At 45.5% G+C, this 21,340-nt stretch overlaps 1 pseudogene; it reads left to right on the plus strand.

Moving 5' to 3' along the window:
• Positions 1-867: 867 nt before the first annotated feature.
• On the plus strand, positions 868-4,816 carry LOC121990838 (annotated as a pseudogene).
• Positions 4,817-21,340: the final 16,524 nt, after the last annotated feature.

Consider the following 21,340-nt stretch of genomic DNA (forward strand, 5'->3'; position numbering starts at 1 on the left):
CATATGTTTAAAAGAAAGATTTTAATTTATAGAATTTCCTTTTTGAAAAATTATTAGAGAAATTTTTTAAATTTCCGGAGACAAATTAGGAAATTTTAATTAATTAAAACTCTCATTGTTTTATGTTTATGGAAATAAGTGGCTGGCCATTGTAATTATTTTCTATATCTACTAATCATTCAAGATTTATGGTCATTTAGTTTTAAAATTTAATAGTTCATCAAACACTTTTCTAGCCGTCAAATATTTTTATCAAAAATATCTTGCAAATATATTTTTCTAAATTATATATATATATATCAAAACGGCCGCTTAATTTTTATTCTTCCAAAAAAATTCTTTACTTTCAAAAAATTAAAACAACTTTCTAATATACTTTATTCTAATAGTATTATAGTAACTCCAAAGTAATTAAATAAACTTGCCAAAATAGCTACTATCATTATTTTATTTTTTTTAAAAAAAGTTAATAAATAATTTTTTAATATAAAACTACCTATATATAATATTTTTTATTGCATTAAATTAAAAAATATGATATTTTTTTAATAAAAGCTTCTTTTGATTTTTGAAAAAAAAAACTATAGTTCGTTGATTTATCTATTCACATAATTATAGCTGGTTTATCTATTCCCATAACCATTTCCTCCGAATCAACCGGTCGTCGAATAGGAGGAAGGCGGAGGCAGTTCACTACTTCAATCAACTACCGAGGCGAGGACTGTAACCTGCGACGGCGACAAAAAAGCGATAAGGACGACGCAGAGCACGAGGCGGAAGAATTATCCGTCGGTGGAGCGGACATCCGAGGGGCAGCGCGTGCCGCCCTGGCGCGAGCAACTGACGGTGTGTGCGCTGGTCGTGAGTTTCCTCCTCTCCGTCATGTTCAGCGTCACCGTGATGAAGCTGAATTTGACCACGGGGATCATCCCCTCGCTCAATGTCGCCGCCGGCCTCCTAGGCTTCTTCTTCGTCAAGCTTTGGACCAAGGCGCTCGAGCACGTTGGTCTACTGCGCACGCCCTTCACGAGGTAGGAGAACACCGTCATCCAAACCTGTGTCGTCGCCGCCTATGGCCTCGCTTTCAGCGGTATGCCGCCATTCCATAACCCTAAAAATCGCCGGTTTCTCGGTTGCCTACTCTCTTCTGCTATTTTCTTCATTTCCGATTTTGCCTCCCGATTTGCATTATAGAAACTCTAAACCCTAAATATAGACATATTCAAATAAAAAAATATGATAAATCTCTCGACCTTGTTTGTTGTTTTTAAAACAACATTGTGAGATATGAGCATGTCAATATTTTCCTTTGTAATATCATAGTGACTTTTACATTGAGTCCTCATCGAGTTATGAGATATGAGTTATGAAATATTTACTTCGAAGTTATCAATGATTGTTGTTCTACTGAATGATGGAAGGATATATTGTTGTAAATTATAGTCTTAATAACTATTATGAAAATGTAAATAAGGAGTTGGAAATTGGAATAAGTCAGGTTCTCGATGATGGTAGAGTATTGTTGCTTGTTGTAGGAAATTCTCTTGAATAATATGATCCTTGAAAAGAGAATTATCTAAATTACTTTAACTTGTAATTATTATCTTTTATTTTCTTTAGAATAATTTATTTAATTAGGATAAGCAAATCACTTTATTTTATTTGGAATAAAAAGATAATTATTATGATTTGTATTCTTAATTATTGGCAACCCACTATTGGATGCTTATAAATGAATATGTAGCCTTTTGGTGAGGAAATCAAGCAATAAGTCAATGGGTTAAATTTTTGTATGATTGAACAACCTTTTGGCAATTGGAGGTAGATTCCCGACAAGATAGGATGTAGGCTTCGATCAACTTGGTAACGGAACGAGATTTTTCATCACCTCTAATTATCTTTACATTATAATCCCTCCACCATCGTCACCCTGCCATCCCTATCACAAACATTATCATCATCTTATAATACCAACTATATCCATTGCAAGCATTAGAGTTGTCAACAACTCAAGTCAAAATTTCCCCATAACGGTTACAATTTTATTAGAAAAGCTTTTTTTATAATTTTCTTATTTGTTTATTTCTATTAGAATACAAAATATTGATCCAAAAAAATGTGGCTCGGAGATTTCATATAGCCATATCTACAAATTGGAGATCCTACCAAATACTAGATGAATTTCTTTATTAGAGAAATAGCGATCCTACTGGAAGGATTTCAAGAGTTGAAAGAGTTTTTTTTCTCATACACAACATGCTACATTGTTACATGACTCCAAAGTGAAAATCTCCAATGATATCAGTTATTAGAGTCAATCGGGGATCTGCATCATGGAATGAGTTTATACATGGTTTCTGAGCCATTTAATCCCTCAAGACTATGAGAATGTAAATGTTGAGATATCCAAAATTCTACAAATTACAACACTAGTAAAGTACATTAATCACTTTCTTCAACTCTTGTACCAAACCCACGGTTGGTCAGTGTATTGAACATTTTTATTGGAGTAATTTGAATAATTTTCTTTTGAGATCCTATCGTAAACACTCCAAGAGGTCAAGTATTAACTTATAAACCTGGTTGATATAGCTTTATATACTTGAGAATTGTTAGTTTCTTGGACTACCTTTAATACTGAGGCGGAAATCAGTTGTATGTGATACTCTCTTGAACGAAGATAATTGTGTTATCTTTTTCAACATTGTAATCGATATAAGCAACTTACTGCTTTTAACTTGATTGTAATTTTGCTGACAGGTGGTTTCGGAAGTTATCTTTTTGGCATGAGCGCAAAAATTGTTGCCCAGGCAACAGAACGAAATGATGCTCAGAATATAAAGGACCCTAGCTTAGGAAGGATGATTGGATTCATGTTCGTCGTTAGCTTTCTCGGATTGTTCTCTCTCATGGCCCTCAGAAAGGTCTATCCATTTCACTTACTCTTGATCATAATAAGTTAATTATCGGTGTTGTCATGCTTACTAAACTATGTTTCAGATAATGATAATTGACTACAAGTTGATCTATCCAAGTGGTACTACTACTGCATACCTTATTAATGGCTTCCACACATCGCAGGGTGAAAAGCTTGCCAAGTAACAATCTTTGAACATTCGAATTTTTTTACTCTTCTTCTCATTTTAGAATTTACAAGAGAATGTCAAAGAACCTCTGCGTCTTTTTTGAGGAGGCAAGTATGGTTGCTAGGCAAATGCTTTATTGGTAGCTTTTTGTGGGGGTTCTTCCAGTGGTTTTATACTGCTGGCGATGATTGTGGTTTTACAGCATTCCCTACACTCGGTCTTAAAGCCTACGAGAACAGGTAGGCTTAATATCTTGAACAAGTTTTCTTTCATGGTTTTTTTTTCTTTGAATATCGACAAATAGATTAGATGCTTTATGTATCTATATTTCAGTTTTTACTTCGACTTTTATGTTACTTATGTTGGAGTGGGAATGATCTGCCCATATTTGGTAAATGCGTCTGTCCTCCTTGGTGGCATCCTTTCATGGGGAATCATGTGGCCGCTTATAGATCAGCAGAAAGGTCATTGGTACCCGGCTGATATCCCGCAAAGCAGCTTTCATGGTTTGAATGGCTATAAAGTAATCATCAACCATTTCTCTGAATATCATAGTTTTTCAAGTTATGCCAGTCTATCTATGCTCACTCTTGTATCCTCTTTCTTTCTCCTTTGATCAGGTTTTTATAGGCATAGCCATGATTCTTGGCGATGGCCTCTATAACTTCCTCAAGGTCCTACGTCGAACGATCTCCACCTTCATTGTTGCTGCACGCAAGGGTTCTAACACTCTTCCTATTACAGACAATGACACCTCCGCCACTGCTTTTGCATCATATGACGATGAAAAGCGAACCGAAGTCTTCCTTAAGGATCAAATTCCACTATGGGTCGCATATGTAGGCTACGTGGTGATTGCTATAATCTCCATCTTTACTCTCCCTCACATCTTCCCTCCCCTGAAGTGGCACTTCATCTTGGTTGCATATGTCATTGCCCCAGTTTTAGCATTCTGCAATGCCTACGGCTGTGGCCTTACCGATTGGTCTTTGGCTTCCACCTACGGGAAGCTTGCTATCTTTGTCGTTCGTGCTTGGGCTGGTTCTGCTCACGACGATATCCTTGCAGGACTCACAGCTTGTGGTGTCATGATGAGCATTGTGTCAACTGCCTCAGATTTGATGCAGGACTTCAAGACCGGGTACCTTACTCTGGCGTCTCCAAGATCTATGTTTGTGAGTCAAGTCATTGACACTTCGATGGGTTGTGTGATCGGTCCATGCATTTTCTGGCTTTTCATCAAGGCCTTCAAAGATATCGGCACATCAGGAAGTCAATACCCAGCACCCTACGCCATCATCTACCGTAATATGACAATACTCGATGTGGATGGCTTCAGTTCATTGCCTAAACACTGCCTCACCCTCTGCTATATTTTCTTTGCCCTTGCGATTATCATCAACTTGATAAGAGATATCTCAGGCAAGAAGATTGCTAGGCATATACCAATCCCAATGGCAATGGCTATTCCGTTCTACATTGGAACATATTTCGCGATCGACATGTTTGTTGGAAGTGCGATATTGTTTTTATGGGAAAGGGTCAGTAAGCCCAAGGCAGATTCCTTTGCTCCTGCAGTGACATCTAGTTTGATTTGTGGCGACGGAATATGGACTCTACCACAAGCTGTGCTTGCCCTCGCTCAAGTGAAGTCGTCGATCTGCATGAAGTTTCTCTCGAGGAATATGAATGACAAGGTCGACAATTTCATTCCTCACTTTCTTAGATAAGATGAAAAATTACATTAGTGTAGAAGAAGTCTTTGTTATATAGTTTAATAAATCTACATGATATTTTATTGCCTTCATCCTTAAGTCAAGCCTCCTATGCTAGCTCTCCGAGATAAGATGATGGCTTCAGTGAAACACTCAAAAACAGAGAAGTAAGCATATGTCGATTCCCCTCTTTTTCGACTCTGGATAGTATTAGCATGGCCTACTGAGATGTAACGATCCGGCCCTCTTGGCCCTTTGGCGGCCCATTTGGCGACCCTCGGGTCGTCGACCGTCGGCCCTTATGTCGTCGGCCCATTTGGCGACCTCTCATGTCGTCAGTGGATTTTTGCCTCCCCCAGGATTCGAACTCTAAACCTCCAGGCTTAAGTATTAGAGATTATGAATCCTGGAAACCAAGTGAGATGATCTCACTTGGTTACCAGGATTCATAAACTCTAATATTTAAGCCTGGAGGTTTAGAATTCGAATCCTGGGGGAGGCAAAAATCCACTGGCCAGGGGTGGAAAATCCTAGTGAGTAACGACACGGCCAAGGGTCTTCGGTCGACGACATGAGAGGTCGCCAAATGGGCCGACGACATAAGGGCCGACGGTCGACGACCCGAGGGTCGCCAAATGGGCCGCCAAATGGGCCAAGAGGGCCGGGTCGTTACAATAAAAAGGCGCCTTTTTATAGTAACGACCCGGCCCTCTTGGCCCATTTGGCGACCCTCGGGTCGTCGACCGTCGGCCCATCTCACTTGGTTACCAGGATTCATAAACTCTAATACTTAAGCCTGGAGGTTTAGAGTTCGAATCCTGGGGGAGGCAAAAATCCACTGCAAGGGGTGGAAAGTCCTAGTGAGTAACGACACGGCCAAAGAGTCGTCGGTCGACGACATGAGAGGTCGCCAAATGGGCCGACGACATAAGGGCCGACGGTCGACGACCCGAGGGTCGCCAAATGGGCCTCCAAATGGGCCAAGAGGGCCTGGTCGTTACATGAGATGCATTATCTTCTCCCCTAGGTTCAAAATCATGGTCGAAGAATGATTATTCATTTCTAGATTTTCTAGCAACTCATTGCAACCATGTTTGGTTCGAAAAACCTCATCTAGATTGTTGAAATCTCTTCTTGTCCATATACCTCTAGCAAGTCTAATCCGAAGAGGCAAACATGGTTGTTTCCTTCACCATTGAGCATTCCAAATAGTCACTGATCCGGCAGTAACAATGGGGGACCCACTTCCTGAAGGGTCTCAGCTTGAGGACCGATGAAAGGCTGAGCGGTTGATGGCCGAGCCGAGCATAGGGGTCGGTCCGAGCGGAGCTAGAGATAACCCATTCATGGGCTCAGGTTTCCGACGCCAAGGCAGGAGGATCGAAGGGCCGAGCGGGAGTCCGCTCGGCAGGGGCCAAAGGGCCGAGCGGATTGTCCGTTCGGCCTAAATATGGGCGAGGGTACAAAGGTGGCCGAGCGGCCTAGGCACTCGGCTCGGGGTATGGGATATCAGCAGAAGCATGTCTAATGATTAGGCCGTACACAAGATCGCACGATGGAGGATCTTGCCGTCACATCATGGAAAGGTTGATACAGTAGCAGTATGGTCTCATGAACGTCTTCCTGACAGATCCATATTTGGGCATGGCCCTTCTGACAGACCCATACCTGGGCATGGTCAAAGGCAGGTGATTGCTTTGACTGGCGCGCCCAGGCTTCTTTGAGAGGTCTATATAAGGCCTCCATTTCTCCACCGGAGGTATGCAAAATCTTCATCTAGAGGCCACCTTTTTGTTATTCCTCGCCTGACTTGAGCGTCGGAGGGCCGTCGCCGGGACACCCCTCCCGGCTCGGTTTTGTTGCAGGTTCACCGGAGCGTTCGAGGATCCAGCAGGAAGCGCCACGTGCCCAGCGTCCGTTGACTCAGGATCAAATTGGTGCCGTCTGTGGGAACGCTCCTGCATCCGATCGGAAACAATGGACGAGGCTGGACGACAACACACGGTGACGCTTTCGAGGGAAGAACTCGACGCTCTGGTCGAGATAAGGGCCGCCAAACTTGTTGAACAAAAACAGAAAGCAGCGGCTGAACGGCCGGAGCAACAAGCAACATCTGCGTCGGGTGGCCGAGCGGAAGCACCTCCAGCCACCGTCGCATTCCACCGGGCCTTATTTCGCACCCCTGAAGCCGTACCAGCTCGGAGAGATAGAGACTCTTCTTCAGACGAAATGCCAAGGCGAGACGACAGAAAAGGGAAAGCCCCCCGGGCGGACTCATCTCCCGAGCGGACCAATCGCCAATTTTCGGAGGCTATTCTACGAGACCCTCTGCCCAAGCACTACGTGCCTCCGACGATCGGCGAGTACAATGGAACAACGGACCCGGATGATCACCTGGGTAAGTTTGATAACACAGCCACGCTCCACCAATACACCGATGGAGTGAAGTGTCGCGTCTTTCTTACCACTCTCTCGGGATCGGCTCAACGGTGGTTCCGGAGGCTGCCGGACGGATCCATCACAAGTTTCAAGGACTTCCGAACGGCCTTCCTCCACCACTTTGCTAGCAGTCGGCGTTATCAGAAGACAAGCGTAAGCTTATTCGCCATCAAGCAAGAGCCAAAAGAATCGCTTCGAGCTTACATCCAACGATTCAACCAAGTGGCGATGGACATCCCAACAGCCACATCGGAGACGATGATGAACGCCTTCACACAAGGCCTTGTAGATGGGGACTTCTTCCGGTCGCTCATCCGAAAGCCGCCCTGAGATTATGATCACATGCTGCATCGGGCCAACGAATACATAAATGTGGAAGAAGCGCAAGCCGCTCGGAAAAAGGAAACTCCAACCGAGCGTGCACCTGTTCATGCCGAACGGAAACAGCACGCCGCTCAGCAGCCACCCAGAGGACCGAGAGCCGAGGCAATTCGATCCCCCCACGCCAGATCGCACGTACAAGAAGTGGCTGCCGCTCGGCCCAAGCCAAAGAAGAGGTGGACCCCTATGTTCTGCTCCTTCCACCAGTCAGATACGCACAACACGAGGGATTGTCGAAGTCTTCCCTTCGTGACTAATCCCGTTCCCAGGAAAGTCGAACGACGGTCTCCCCCCATCGACAGAAGACAAAGGACCTATGAAGCTGACCGGACCCGCACCGAGAGGCGACATCACCAGACGCCCGATCGGCACCGATCCCCAAGACAGGAGAATCGCCGGGCGTCCAGGGAACGGTCCCGACCGTCCACTCGGGAGGAGGAAAACAGGAGCAATACTTCCCGGGGCGAGATCAACGTGATTGCTGGCGGGCCGACCGGAGGAGACTCCAACCGAGCAAGAAAGGCGGGCGTCCGGCAGCTGCAGATCCACGCGGTCGGCTGTAGCCAAGAGCGAGCAAGTGGACCGGAAATCACTTTCGGACCCGGGGACTTAGAAGGAGTAGAAGTGCCCCACGACGACGCGCTGCTCATTAAAGCGGTAATAGCGAATTACACCATTCACCGCATATTTGTTGACACAGGGAGCTCGGTCAACATCATATTCAAGAAGGCGTTCGATCAGCTGCAAATTGATCGAGCCGAGCTGCTGCCCATGACGACCCCGCTCTACGGGTTTACGGGCAACGAAGTTCAGCCGGTCGGGCAGATCCGGCTAGCCACCTCGCTGGGAGAGGAGCCGCTCAGGAGGACCAGGACAATAAACTTAGTGGTGGTCGACTCTCCATCATCCTACAACGTCATTTTGGGACGACCGGCGCTCGGCGAATTCCGAGCGGTTGTCTCAACCTTCCACCAGAAGATAAAGTTCCCCGTGGAGGACAAAGTAGGAGAAGTGCGTGGAGATCAGCTAGCAGCTCGGCGGTGCTATATAGAGATGATCCGAGCAGAAGCTTGCTCCGCTCGGAAGGCGCCCCGAATCGAGGTACACGCCATAACCGAGAAACCTCCTGCTTTAATTTATGATGAAAAGGAGGAAGTTCAGATCCATCCGACCCGACCGGAGGCCACGACTTTTATCGCCTCGGATCTGGAGGAAGAACAGAAGGAGAAGCTGATCCAATGCCTCCAGCGAAATCATGATGTCTTTGTCTGGTCGACACATGAGTTGCCCGGAATTTCGCCGAGCCTGACGCAGCATGAGTTGCATGTCCGACCGGACGCTCGGCCAGTAAAGCAGAGGAAAAGAGATTTCAGTGCCGAGCAAAATACCATCATCCGGGCGGAAGTAGAAAAACTTCTGAAGGCCGACCACATACGCGAGGTGCAGTTCCCGAGCTGGTTGGCCAACGTAGTATTGGTCTCCAAGCCGGGCGGCAAGTGGAGAGTCTGCATCGACTTTCGGGACTTAAACAAAGCATGCCCCAAGGATTTTTATCCCCTGCCCCGGATAGATCAGCTGGTGGACTCTACGGCCGGCTGCGAATTAATTTGCATGCTTGACGCCTACCAAGGATATCATCAAGTGCCGCTCGCCCGGGAAGATCAAGAAAAAGTAAGCTTCGTAACGGCCGACGGCACTTATTGCTACAACGTGATGCCGTTCGGATTGAAGAATGTCGGGGCCACCTATCAACGCTTGATGAACAAAGTATTCCGGGAGCAGATCGGGCGGAATCTGGAAGTTTATGTAGACGACATTCTTATTAAATCCGTCCGAGCGGCAGATCTCTTCAAGGACATGGAAGAAACCTTCCGAACGCTGCGCAAATATGGAGTCAAGCTGAATCCCCAGAAGTGCCTGTTCGAAGCAAAAGGAGGGCGTTTCTTGGGATATATAGTGACCGAGCGGGGAATTGAAGCCAACCCCAGCAAGGTGAAAGCTCTGCAAGACATGCTTCCTCCTAGAAACACAAGGGAAGTGCAACGGTTGACCGGTCGGATAACTGCTTTGTCCAGATTCATCTCCAAAACCGCCGACCGGAGCCTGCCATTCTTCAAGATCCTGCACAAGGCTAATGAGTTCCAGTGGGATGAAGAGTGTGACCGAGCATTTGAAGAGTTGAAAACATATCTAAATTCTCTGCCTGTGCTAGCCAAGCCGATCGGGGGTGAGTCATTGTATATGTATCTGTCGTCAACTGAGCGTGCTGTAGGCTCAGCACTTGTGAGGGCGAGCGGCGAAGAGCAGCCGGTGTATTTTCTAAGCCACATTTTAAAAGAGGCTGAATCTCGTTACACCGGGCTCGAGAAGTTGGCCTTTGCTTTGGTTCTAGCCGCTCGGCGCCTTCGACCGTATTTCTTGGCTCACACCATCATTGTCCGGACGAACAGTCCACTCGGAAGAGTGCTGTTGAATCCAGAAGCGTCCGGACGGCTTATCAAGTGGACTACCGAATTAAGTGAATTTGACATCCAGTATCAGCCCCGCTCGGCGATTAAAGCCCAATCCTTGGCTGATTTTGTGACCGAAGTGCAAAAGCCAGAGCCGGAAGCTATGTGGAGAATATATGTGGATGGATCCTCCACTCGGCTCGGGAGTGGAATCGGAATATTACTACTCTCACCTCAGGAAGAAAAGATGCACCTATCCGTCCGGCTAGATTACAAAGCTACTAACAATGAAGCAGAGTATGAGGCCCTCATAGCCGGATTGCAGGCAGCACGGCATGTGGGAGCCGGTCGGGTAACACTTCATTCGGATTCACAGTTGGCCGCTCAGCAACTTTCCGGCACCTTTGAAATCAACTGTGTTCGGCTTAAACTCTACGCTGAGGCCTTTGAAAAACTCAAAGCTACTTTCCGAGAGGTGCTTATTCAGAAGATTCCCCGAACGGAGAACCAGGCGGCCGATGAGTTAGCAAAACTCGCGAGCTCAATAACGCCGGTCGCCATTCAACAACCAATTGAAAAAACGCTGCTGGTGGCGCATGTCGACCGGATGCAAGGCCTCGCGTTTCCAAGTGACTGGAGGACACCTATCATAGATTTCCTCCGTTCGGGCACCACACCATCCGATGAATATGCAGCCCGGCTCCTCAGAAGAAGAGCCGGTCGGTTTACACTCATCGGAGATCAGCTTTACAAGAAAGCTTTCTCGCGTCCTCTGCTGAAATGTGTAAGCTCGGAGGACTCAGCTTACATCCTCCAGGAAGTACATCAAGGATCATGCGGAGGTCATCCGGGCGGACGCTCGTTAGCCAAGAAGATCCTCTTGGCCGGATACTTTTGGCCAACTTTACAAACAGATGCCGCTCGGACAGTATCTACCTGCCTTTCATGCCAGAAGTATCACAACTTCACTCACCGACCGGCAGAGGAGATGAAGGCATCAACCATCTCATGTCCGTTCGATCAATGGGGAATGGATATTGTGGGTCCATTTCCGATGGCGACCGGGTAGAGGAAATTTTTACTAGTGGCGGTAGACTATTTCTCCAAGTGGGTGGAGGCCGAGCCGCTGGCAAAGATCACTGAGCAAATGGTTAAAAAATTCATCTGGCAACACATCATTTGTCGGTTCGGCATCCCTCGCCGACTAGTGTCCGACAACGGGCGGCAGTTCACAGGAAAGATGTTAGAGGATTGGTGCAAAAGCTATGGCATTGAGCAACATTTCACGTCCATGGCCTATCCTCAGAGCAACGATCAAGCTGAAGTCGCCAACCGGGAAATTCTTCGTATTCTGCGCGCTCGGCTCGACCACTTGGGAGGGAGTTGGCCAGATGAAGTGCCGAGCGTCTTGTGGGCCATCCGAACGACGCCGAAAGAAGGGACAGGAGTCACACCGTTCCATTTGGTATATGGCGGTGAGGCTGTCATTCCGGTCGAAGTCGGAGTTGAGTCAGCCCGGATCCAGAGCTACGATGATGACAACGCCGAACGAAGAAACATGGAGCTGGACTTGGTAGAAGAAGAGAGGGCAAAGGCGTCCGTTCGGCTGATGAAGCAAAACTACAACCGGCGCGTCATTCCCAGATCGTTCCAGGTCGGCGATCTTGTATGGAAGAAAGTCAAGCCGGTCGGCGACGTCGGCAAGCTTGAAGCTCCATGGGCGGGTCCTTTCAAAATCATCGAAAAGCTCCGCTTGGGCGCGTATTATTTGGAAGACGAGGACGGTCGGCAGCTAGATAGACCGTGGAGCGCGAACCACCTCCAGCCTTACCGGGCGGGGTGAAAGGTGTATCACTGTAAATCACCCTGTGTACTTCATTTTTCGGATGAATACTTGAAATGCAGAAATGAAAAGTCAAGTCAAAAGAGCGAAAATAAGGCATTATCATCGAGGATCGAAGGCCCCGTACCGTTCGGACGGAGGTAAATTATCTGAGCCAAAATGCTCGACGAAGCAGACCCTGAGCCGTTCGGCCATGAGTACGTTCTTCACGCTGGGTAAGAGGTGCGCTAAATATAAATGTATATACTTTTTCGTCGCCTATATGCTTGCGATGCAGGAAGCAAAAAGATAAAAACACATTGAGCATTCTCCGATGAACGGTTCACCGTTCGGCCGGGAGGTTTATATCCGAGCCCGGAGCTCGGACCCGAAGACCCCAGGCCGCTCGGCCGGGCTGCGTATAGAATATAAGCAGCATTCGAAATCGAAGACCCCGAGCTGTTCGGCCGGGCTACATACTATTATGGCAGGATGGGAAACCAAAACCCTGTGCTGCTTAGGATGATAGAGGAAGGTTATCGCCTGAAGCGAAGGCCTGAGCCGCTCGGCCAGGTACAGTTTAGCTGAGACTGCCTCGGGAGGATTATATCCGAAGCAAGCGCTCGACGACGAAGGCTCAAGCCGGTCGGTCGGGTATATAGCCTCACTTGGAGACCGACGAGCCCCGTCAATAAAAATCGAGAGCTGCGCCGACCGGCTATAAATATCCGCGCCGACGAGCCCCGTCGATAAAAATCGAGAGCCGCGCCGACCGGCTATAAATATCCGCGCCGACGAGCCCCGTCGATAAAAATCGAGAGCCGCGCCGACCGGCTATAAATATCCGCGCCGACGAGCCCCGTCGATAAAAATCGAGAGCCGCGCCGACCGGCTATAAATATCCGCGCCGTCGAGCTCCGACGATAAATATCGAGAGACGAACCGACGTCTATAAATAATCCGAGCGGACGAACCGACGAGCCCCGTCGATAAAAATCGAGAGCCGCGCCGACCGGCTATAAATATCCGCGCCGACGAGCCTCGTCGATAAAAATCGAGAGCCGCGCCGACCGGCTATAAATATCCGCGCCGTCGAGCTCCGACGATAAATATCGAGAGACGAGCCGGCGTCTATAAATAATCCGAGCGTTCGAACCGACGAGCCCCGTCGATAAAAATCGAGAGCGGCGCCGACCGGCTATAAATATCCGCGCCGACGAGCCCCGTCAATAAAAATCGAGAGCCGCGCCGACCGGCTATAAATATCCGCGCCGACGAGCCCCGTCGATAAAAATCGAGAGCCGCGCCGACTAGCTATAAATATCCGCGCCGACGAGCCCCGTCGATAAAAATCGAGAGCCGCGCCGACCGGCTATAAATATCCGCGCCGTCGAGCTCCGACGATAAATATCGAGAGACGAGCCGGCGTCTATAAATAATCCGAGCGGACGAACCGACGAGCCCCGTCGATAAAAATCGAGAGCCGTGCAAAGCGAGTAGGCCTCCCCGCTCGGACTTTATGCAATATGCCAAGCCGATCGGACACGTGAAGGAGAACGATTAAGAGCATAACTAACTCTAAGCAGCAACGTTAAGCAAACAGAAGAATATTATGCATGAAGAGTAAGAAGACAAGCAAAGGGGCATCGTTTCATTAGAAGAAAGTTATGCCGAATGGCACTTACAAAAATTTTACATCCGCCGAGCGGATGAAATACAGAAAGTACTTGAAATAACCCGCCTCACTCCGGATCCTCAAAATTAAAAAATGTGTCCGGGATGTCGTCAATCATGGCCGTCAGTTCAGGAGGGGGAATACTCAGGTCAGCAGGGAGGTGCCCCCCCTTCTTAAAATACGCCGTGGTGACCTTGACCGCCTCGATGAAGGTTGAGGAGACGTTGCCACCGAACTTTTCGCCAAAGCGCTCCGAGCGGAGGTATTCCTGGCGTGCTGCGGCTAGGCGACTCGGCTCTCCCTCCTTATATTTTTTGAGCAACGCCCTGGAAGCAGTTAAGGAATCTTGGAGGGCCTTCAAGTTCGTTTCAGCCTTTGTGCGTTCAGCCGAACGGACCTCCCGTTCGGCGTTCAGCTAGGCCTCCAGATCCTTTGATCGCTGATCTAGCGCACGGACATCTACTTTCATTTTGTCCAGATCAACTATCGCCTGCCTCTTCCGGCTACCGGCGCGCTTCACATCTTTGTCACGTTTCTTCACCAAGGCCTCTAGCCGAGTCACCTCAGTAGCCAGGTCGGCAGCCTTCTTCTGTTCGGCCTCAAGAGCTTGTTTCTCCCGCTCGGCCGTGGGACCTCCCGACACTTGGAGTTTTTCCAGAAGGCCCTCCAACTCGGCTAGCCGATGGCTAGTGGTGATTTGCTCAGCCCAGCGCTGTAAAGAAAATAATGAAGTCAAGAATCAAACCAGTAGCATGGCGCAGGAAGAAAAATGAATTTACCTGAGTAGCCTGCTGCATGTTGTTGTCGCCTAGTTGCTTGGGCGTCATGAGGGCCACTTGGATCTGCGCGCCCTCAAAAAGCTTGGCGAGCGGACCCGTCAAGGTTATTTCGTGAACGGGGCTCGACGGCCGATCGGCGGACAGTAAATATTCCTCCGAGGGGAATCGGAGGGTGGTCTTGATGGTCGGATGGCCGGACGGCGCTTCTTCAGTCGCGGCCGCCTGATGCGAGGACTCCCCTATGGTGGAAGCTTCGCCCAACCGACGTAAGCGGCGACGAGTTCGGGGAGGAGAGCCAGAGGGCTGTGCGGCAGGCGAAGCCACAGGGGTCCCGATCTGTGATGGCGTGCGGTCGGGCGAAGTTACGCCGAGCGGCGTTTGTGCTTCCCCCTCTAGCGGAAGGCTGGAGTCTCTTCGACGTTTTCGCCGAACCTCCAGTGGTGGGTCCCCGGCCTGCGGAACGCCCAGCTCGGCAGGGGCCGAGGAAACAGGATCAATTTCCGCCTCAACCTCCGTTGAAGCGGATGAGGCAGCTTCTGTTTCAGGAGCGGACTGTGCCCCCCCCCTCTCCTGCATCCGCCGGCCGGCTGGGGATAAGGCCCCGCGCGGCAAGCTCTTTTTTGGTGGCCGCTTCAATTTCTACGGACTTCAATTTCAAATGAGCGGTAGCCTTGGAGCGCCACATGACATCAGCTGCAGCGAAAGAAATTAAAATCAATTAGACAAAAAAGACTAAGAGAGTAAAGAGTCCTTACTCATGCGGAAGGGGAGATTTGCCCGAACGGGAGATAATCCGAAAATATATAGCACCCCCTTCAGGAGCAACTGGTCGATCTTGTATCGCTGACCGGACAACCAGTTCGCCGCATGAAGATAGGCTGGATTACTTCTGAACTTGCCGAGCTCCGGCTGGGTCGGCACGGCGGTCTGCCATTGGGTTCGGAAGGCTGGCCGATCGGGAAGTCGGATATAGAAGAAAAACTCCTTCCAGTGTTTGTTGGAGGTCGGCATATTATCAAAAAATCTAAAGCCTATTCTACTTTGGAAGATAAAAGTGCCCGTCTCGGATTGTTTGGGGTAGAAGAAGAAATGGAATATCTTAGGGTCAAGAGGAATACTATGCAACTTAAAGAGGACGACCACTCCGCTCAGCAGCCTAAAGGAATTCGGCACAAGTTGGCCGAGCGGGATGCGGAAATAGTTACAAACCTCCAAAATAAAGGGATGGGTAGGAAATCTGAGGCCGCCCTGGAATTGGTCTAAAAAGAAACAAATGGAGCCGATCGGCGGGTCATATGGCCGGTCGGTCGGGTCGGCTATAATTATTTCATGGTCATCAGGAATCCCATATGTCCGAACAAGGCGCTGGGCGTGCTCCTCATCGAATCGGCTCTCCATGGTCAGGTACCAAGGGCCCGGAACGCTAACAGCGGGTTCGGAGGAACTTGCCATCTCGGAAAGGCGAAAGAATAGCAAGAAATCGAAGGAAGGGAAACGAAAGGGGCGAAATGAGCAGGGAAGACCTAGTAAGTGAAGGAAGAAGACTTACTGGGGAGGAAACGGGGGGAAAGAATCACCGATGAGGTGATCGCCGCCTAAAAACACACACTAGATCGCCGGAGGCCGCAGCAACTGAACGAAGCAGAAGGCAAAGCGCGAGCAAGCATGCGGCGAAGGGAGGAGACGGAGGCCTTATAATGCCGAGGCTGGTCAGCCTCCGCCGTCGGATGCAGGTCACGAAAGACGAGGCCATCATCCGACTATCTATTTCAAAGCAATCGCGTCCCATCGTACTGAGCATCGACGCCCCGCGAGAAGAGCCACGTGGCGCCTTGCCACTAGGCGCAATTAATGCGCGTCATACCGCGCATGCTGCGACTTAATGGGAAGGATTTGTGCGATTTTCGAGAAGATTTAGACAAGCAAACATCCACGTTGAACAACAAGGCATCCGAAACGAAGAGCCGAGCGGCTAAATCCGGCATAAGGGCCGAACGGCTAAAGGAAGAATATAAGCTACGGAAAGGCGGCGATAGCCCGCTCGGACACATATAGTCCAGTCAGTCGGACTCACTGCCTCCTTCGACTAGACTTGAAGGGAAGGCAAGTGATCCGGCAGTAACAATGGGGGACCCACTTCCTGAAGGGTCTCAGCTTGAGGACCGATGAAAGGCTGAGCGGTTGATGGCCGAGCCGAGCATAGGGGTCGGTCCGAGCGGAGCTAGAGATAACCCATTCATGGGCTCAGGTTTCCGACGCCAAGGCAGGAGGATCGAAGGGCCGAGCGGGAGTCCGCTCGGCAGGGGCCAAAGGGCCGAGCGGATTGTCCGTTCGGCCTAAATATGGGCGAGGGTACAAAGGTGGCCGAGCGGCCTAGGCACTCGGCTCGGGGTATGGGATATCAGCAGAAGCATGTCTAATGATTAGGCCGTACACAAGATCGCACGATGGAGGATCTTGCCGTCACATCATGGAAAGGTTGATACAGTAGCAGTATGGTCTCATGGACGTCTTCCTGACAGATCCATATTTGGGCATGGCCCTTCTGACAGACCCATACCTGGGCATGGTCAAAGGCAGGTGATTGCTTTGACTGGCGCGCCCAGGCTTCTTTGAGAGGTCTATATAAGGCCTCCATTTCTCCACCGGAGGTATGCAAAATCTTCATCTAGAGGCCACCTTTTTGTTATTCCTCGCCTGACTTGAGCGTCAGAGGGCCGTCGCCGGGACACCCCTCCCGGCTCGGTTTTGTTGCAGGTTCACCGGAGCGTTCGAGGATCCAGCAGGAAGCGCCACGTGCCCAACGTCCGTTGACTCCTGGTTCGGACAGGATCAGTCACCATACACCATTAGATGCCTTCTCTCTTTGAATTTTGAGAAAGATTTTGAATTGTTGTAGTTCCAAGGGCAGTTAGATATTCGTTTCCACAACCCTTGTTGTTCATGAGATTCTTGTGGGGTGTTGTATGTTAGCATTTTTGTAAGCTAACTTCATTGTGTATGCTTCATTACCTGAATGCTTCACTATACCGCGGATCAATCTTTTCCATTTACCCTATGCATTGGTGTTGTTTATTAATGCTCGCACATACACCCTAGTACAGGTTCCTGGACATTGACATTCTCTAATAGTGGGAAATTGCATATTCTAATTATCTTGAGTAAAATTGACAAGGAAAAGCTTCCTAAAAGCCTTCCCATTCTCATTTGAATTGGTTAAGTATTTTGCCCATTCGGTGACCTATTAGCTCTTTTGTAGCAACATTAACTAGATGCATCATCCCTTTAAGCTAGTCATCCCCAATCTCGCAAGCATATCGTCTCTGTGTGCTTTGCTCTTGCCTTTTGTATCCTCCCAAATGTGAGTCCTATCTCTTGGGACTGTGATGAATACATTATAAGGGGAGAGGGCCAATAGCGTCTTTTGCAACTTCTTCGATTCTTACAAGATTTGTTACTCAAACGATATATAAATACATAAGTAAATAAATCACAAACAAGAATTGAATTCTTTACTTGATTCGGCATTCCCCTCGACTTCTACTTATGAATCATTCAAGGGGAGCCATTAGCCTTTTCTTTTTAGTCAATTAATGGAGGTGGAGAAACCTCAAGATCAAAGATTACAAGACAACTTTAGAAGGATATAACTAGGTTACTCATAGGGTTTTGTCAACTCTATTTTACCAAATTTGAACCCTCCCCGAAGTCTTCTTTTTATAGCCTTCAAAGCCTCATGTTGTAATTTTATTTGTACTAACCAACCATATTATCAATTGACTGCTTCGCTCGATTTCATCATTGTCTAGTAACAATGACTTTTTTTTTCTACTTTTCATATCCATGGCGTTAGTAGAATGAATCCTTACTATCAGTAAACTAATGTACCATTAGTTGATTTCTCACTTGGTTAATCTTTCGGAAAAAAAACTTTTTGTTCTCAATTTCAATTGACGAAATAATCAACTAATCCACTAGTCAATTGAATCTTGCACAAATCATTTGTTTAAACCACAAACCCTAAATAAACTTAGGATATTGGATTTCTCTACTGCCAGTTAATTGATGTCTAAAGTTTATTTTAACCAATTCTAAAGTTTAGTCTATTTACGTTAAGTTTTACTTTTGCTTTATGTGTATAAGTCACTCAACTCTCATAGCTCACACTAGAATCTTATAATCACTTTGTCCCTTGGTCATCCTCTCATTAGGTTATTTGATGTCTTCGATGCACATGAGTTTTCAGCTCCTCTTTATATCATCCTTCACATCTAAACCTACGTAGTTTGTCTTCATCAACTATCGTCCTCGTTGTCTTGATGCTTTCTGTCATATGATCCACTTATCCTCCATGCCGTCCTTTTATGAATTTTGTCGGGTCTCAAGTCATCGATTTACCAACTTAGCTATGTTAAGTTATGCTGCTCCAATTGTCACATCTATGCTTCTCGTCATGTAGTCCTTCCAATGCTTCTTTGATCTCCATGAACCTCTCAACCACTGAATGTGTGCATCCTTTTGCCAAGCCAAGTCACAAGCTCAATAAGCTCCATGTGTATTCCTACGTGACTTTGCACGTTTATATATATATATATATATATATATATTAAATTATAAAATAAAATTTAATTTAAATCCTATAAACAAACATCAAAATTTAAGGTCACACTTGACTAAGGCACAATTTCACCTAACACTTTCTAAATCCTCCTTCATTAGATGCAAACTCACTCAATTGCTAGATCAAGCCACAACTAATTACTAGAGCAATTGATTTCTTAATACTTAATTTATTCTAATTAAATTCCAATTAATTAACTTCAAATTAACTTAAATGATTAATTAACTTGAATAACTAACTCTTAATTAAGAGCTTTCTATGTATAGTAATAGTGTATTAAGAGCTTCAAAAGGGGTGATTTCCACAAAAACTATTTTTCAAAATAGTTTCACGATATATTACACTCTCTTTAGCACTTATATTAAGATATATTCATGTGACTTAGATTACTTTCTATCCTATTAGGGCATATCCAAGTATTTCTTTGATTAAGTCATACTCCACTAAAAGAAATACCATCTTGAGAAACATTTCCAACTAATTTTTAAGTGTTGATTGATTGAATTAGTCATGTGATACATTCTCCCTTTTTCAAGAGTAACAAGTATTAGACCAATTAGTTAGTATAATTACCAACTATAAGTACATTAGACAACCCTTTCCTGTTCAATAAATAAGCATAAAAAACATGCATGTTAATGATCTTATGAGATGATAATTGTTTTGAGATTGTGAATGATAAATCTAGTTAGTCTTATTGATTAATTTTGGGATGATCGGTCCGGTCCCATAGAAATTTTTCATCGACCATTAGGGTAAATTTGAAAACGCGCGCGACGGACAGTCTAGAAGTCTAGCATTTTTTGATTGCGTGCCTTATTTAGAGGAAAAATTCTTATAAATACGTCATAATTGAGGATCAAACTGTAAATACTTAGATGATAACTTGGATATTCTAGCCCCAAGAACATATTGGGATCGTGAATGAGATTAGAGGAGGTGGAGAGTGAATTGACAACTTTGATCTCATGTCTATAATGATTAGCATGCAATGAAAAACAAAAACACTAAACTAAAATATAAAATAATATAATGTGGTTCAATAATCCCTTCGACTCTTACTCCATTTTCTTATATAAAATAATTGATCACCATTAGACTTCTCTATATTTACTCTCTCTTGGATACTTTTGAAAATTCTCTATATTTTATCTTTCTTTCTTGGATACCTTTTGGAAGCATAAAAAATCTTTTACAACATCAATTCTTAGAGTAATATTAAGAGGAAAATCAAATGCAAACAAAAACTAAAAGCAAGAGAAGGGACAAAAAAAAAAAAAACAACTAAATCTCATACTAAAATATATATATATATATATATATATATATATATATATATAAGCACGCAAAGAGCATTGGCTTAAAGCCAAATAAAAAGAGTGTGTTATGAGCAAGAACACCCAAAAGAATTTTCAAGGGAGCTATTTATATTTAATTTATGCCATTAGAAAGTTTATTAGGTTAATTATATTTTAAAAATTAAATATTTAATTTAATTTGCTAAAATTTGTTTTTTCTCTTATAGGTGTTTTCATACGTAAAAAATAATCTTTTTTTTTTAAAAAAGATAAATATTGTTGAGATGTTGAATTAATTTTTTAACAAAAATATCTAAGAAAAATAGCTTAATGGTGTTAAAGTTTTTTGGATCATACTTCTATTCTAGCTCCAATAAACTCATATTTATCCTTAATTTTTCATTATTAGTTTAAGATCATCTAGATATTTGTAAAACAAAATCGTGACTGTCCAAAAACATTTTTGATGGTCATACCCTTTTTAAGAACCCAAGTAATGCCATTGCTATACTCTTTGAATTCTTAAAAATTCATATACGCTTTTATTTTTGTGTAGAGTTATCAAAATGATTTTGATATCACTGCTTTTGTAAAAAACATAAATGACATAATAAACGAATACTCAAATTCATATATATTCTCGCTCAATCGACAAATAAGCAATGCATGAATAAGGAACCTCATGATAGGCCGAGAATATCGCTAGCTTGCACTAGTGATCAAACATAGATGACTCACACAATTAAGCAATCAGAGTATATTTCAATCATGAAGTCTTGTATTATTCACAAAATAAATTTTATAATGTATAAAATTGTATTTATTTTATACTCTAATGTTCACGTCTTATTTGAGCAATAGATAATTAACACTCACAGAGTGACCAAGTATAATTATCCTGTGTAAATATGATTGCATATTGATTTGATTTCGAAGGATACAACTCTGACTTACTTTTTAGTTAGTTAAATATGTATATTTTATAGATTAATATTATTTGCATTTCAAATAAGAACAGTATGCCATTAAAGTTCAAGATACTTTCTAGAAAAAAACGTTAACAAACCTGAGCAC

The sequence above is a fragment of the Zingiber officinale genome, chromosome 6B (assembly GCF_018446385.1).
Source record: "Zingiber officinale cultivar Zhangliang chromosome 6B, Zo_v1.1, whole genome shotgun sequence".
Lineage (NCBI taxonomy): Eukaryota > Viridiplantae > Streptophyta > Magnoliopsida > Zingiberales > Zingiberaceae > Zingiber > Zingiber officinale.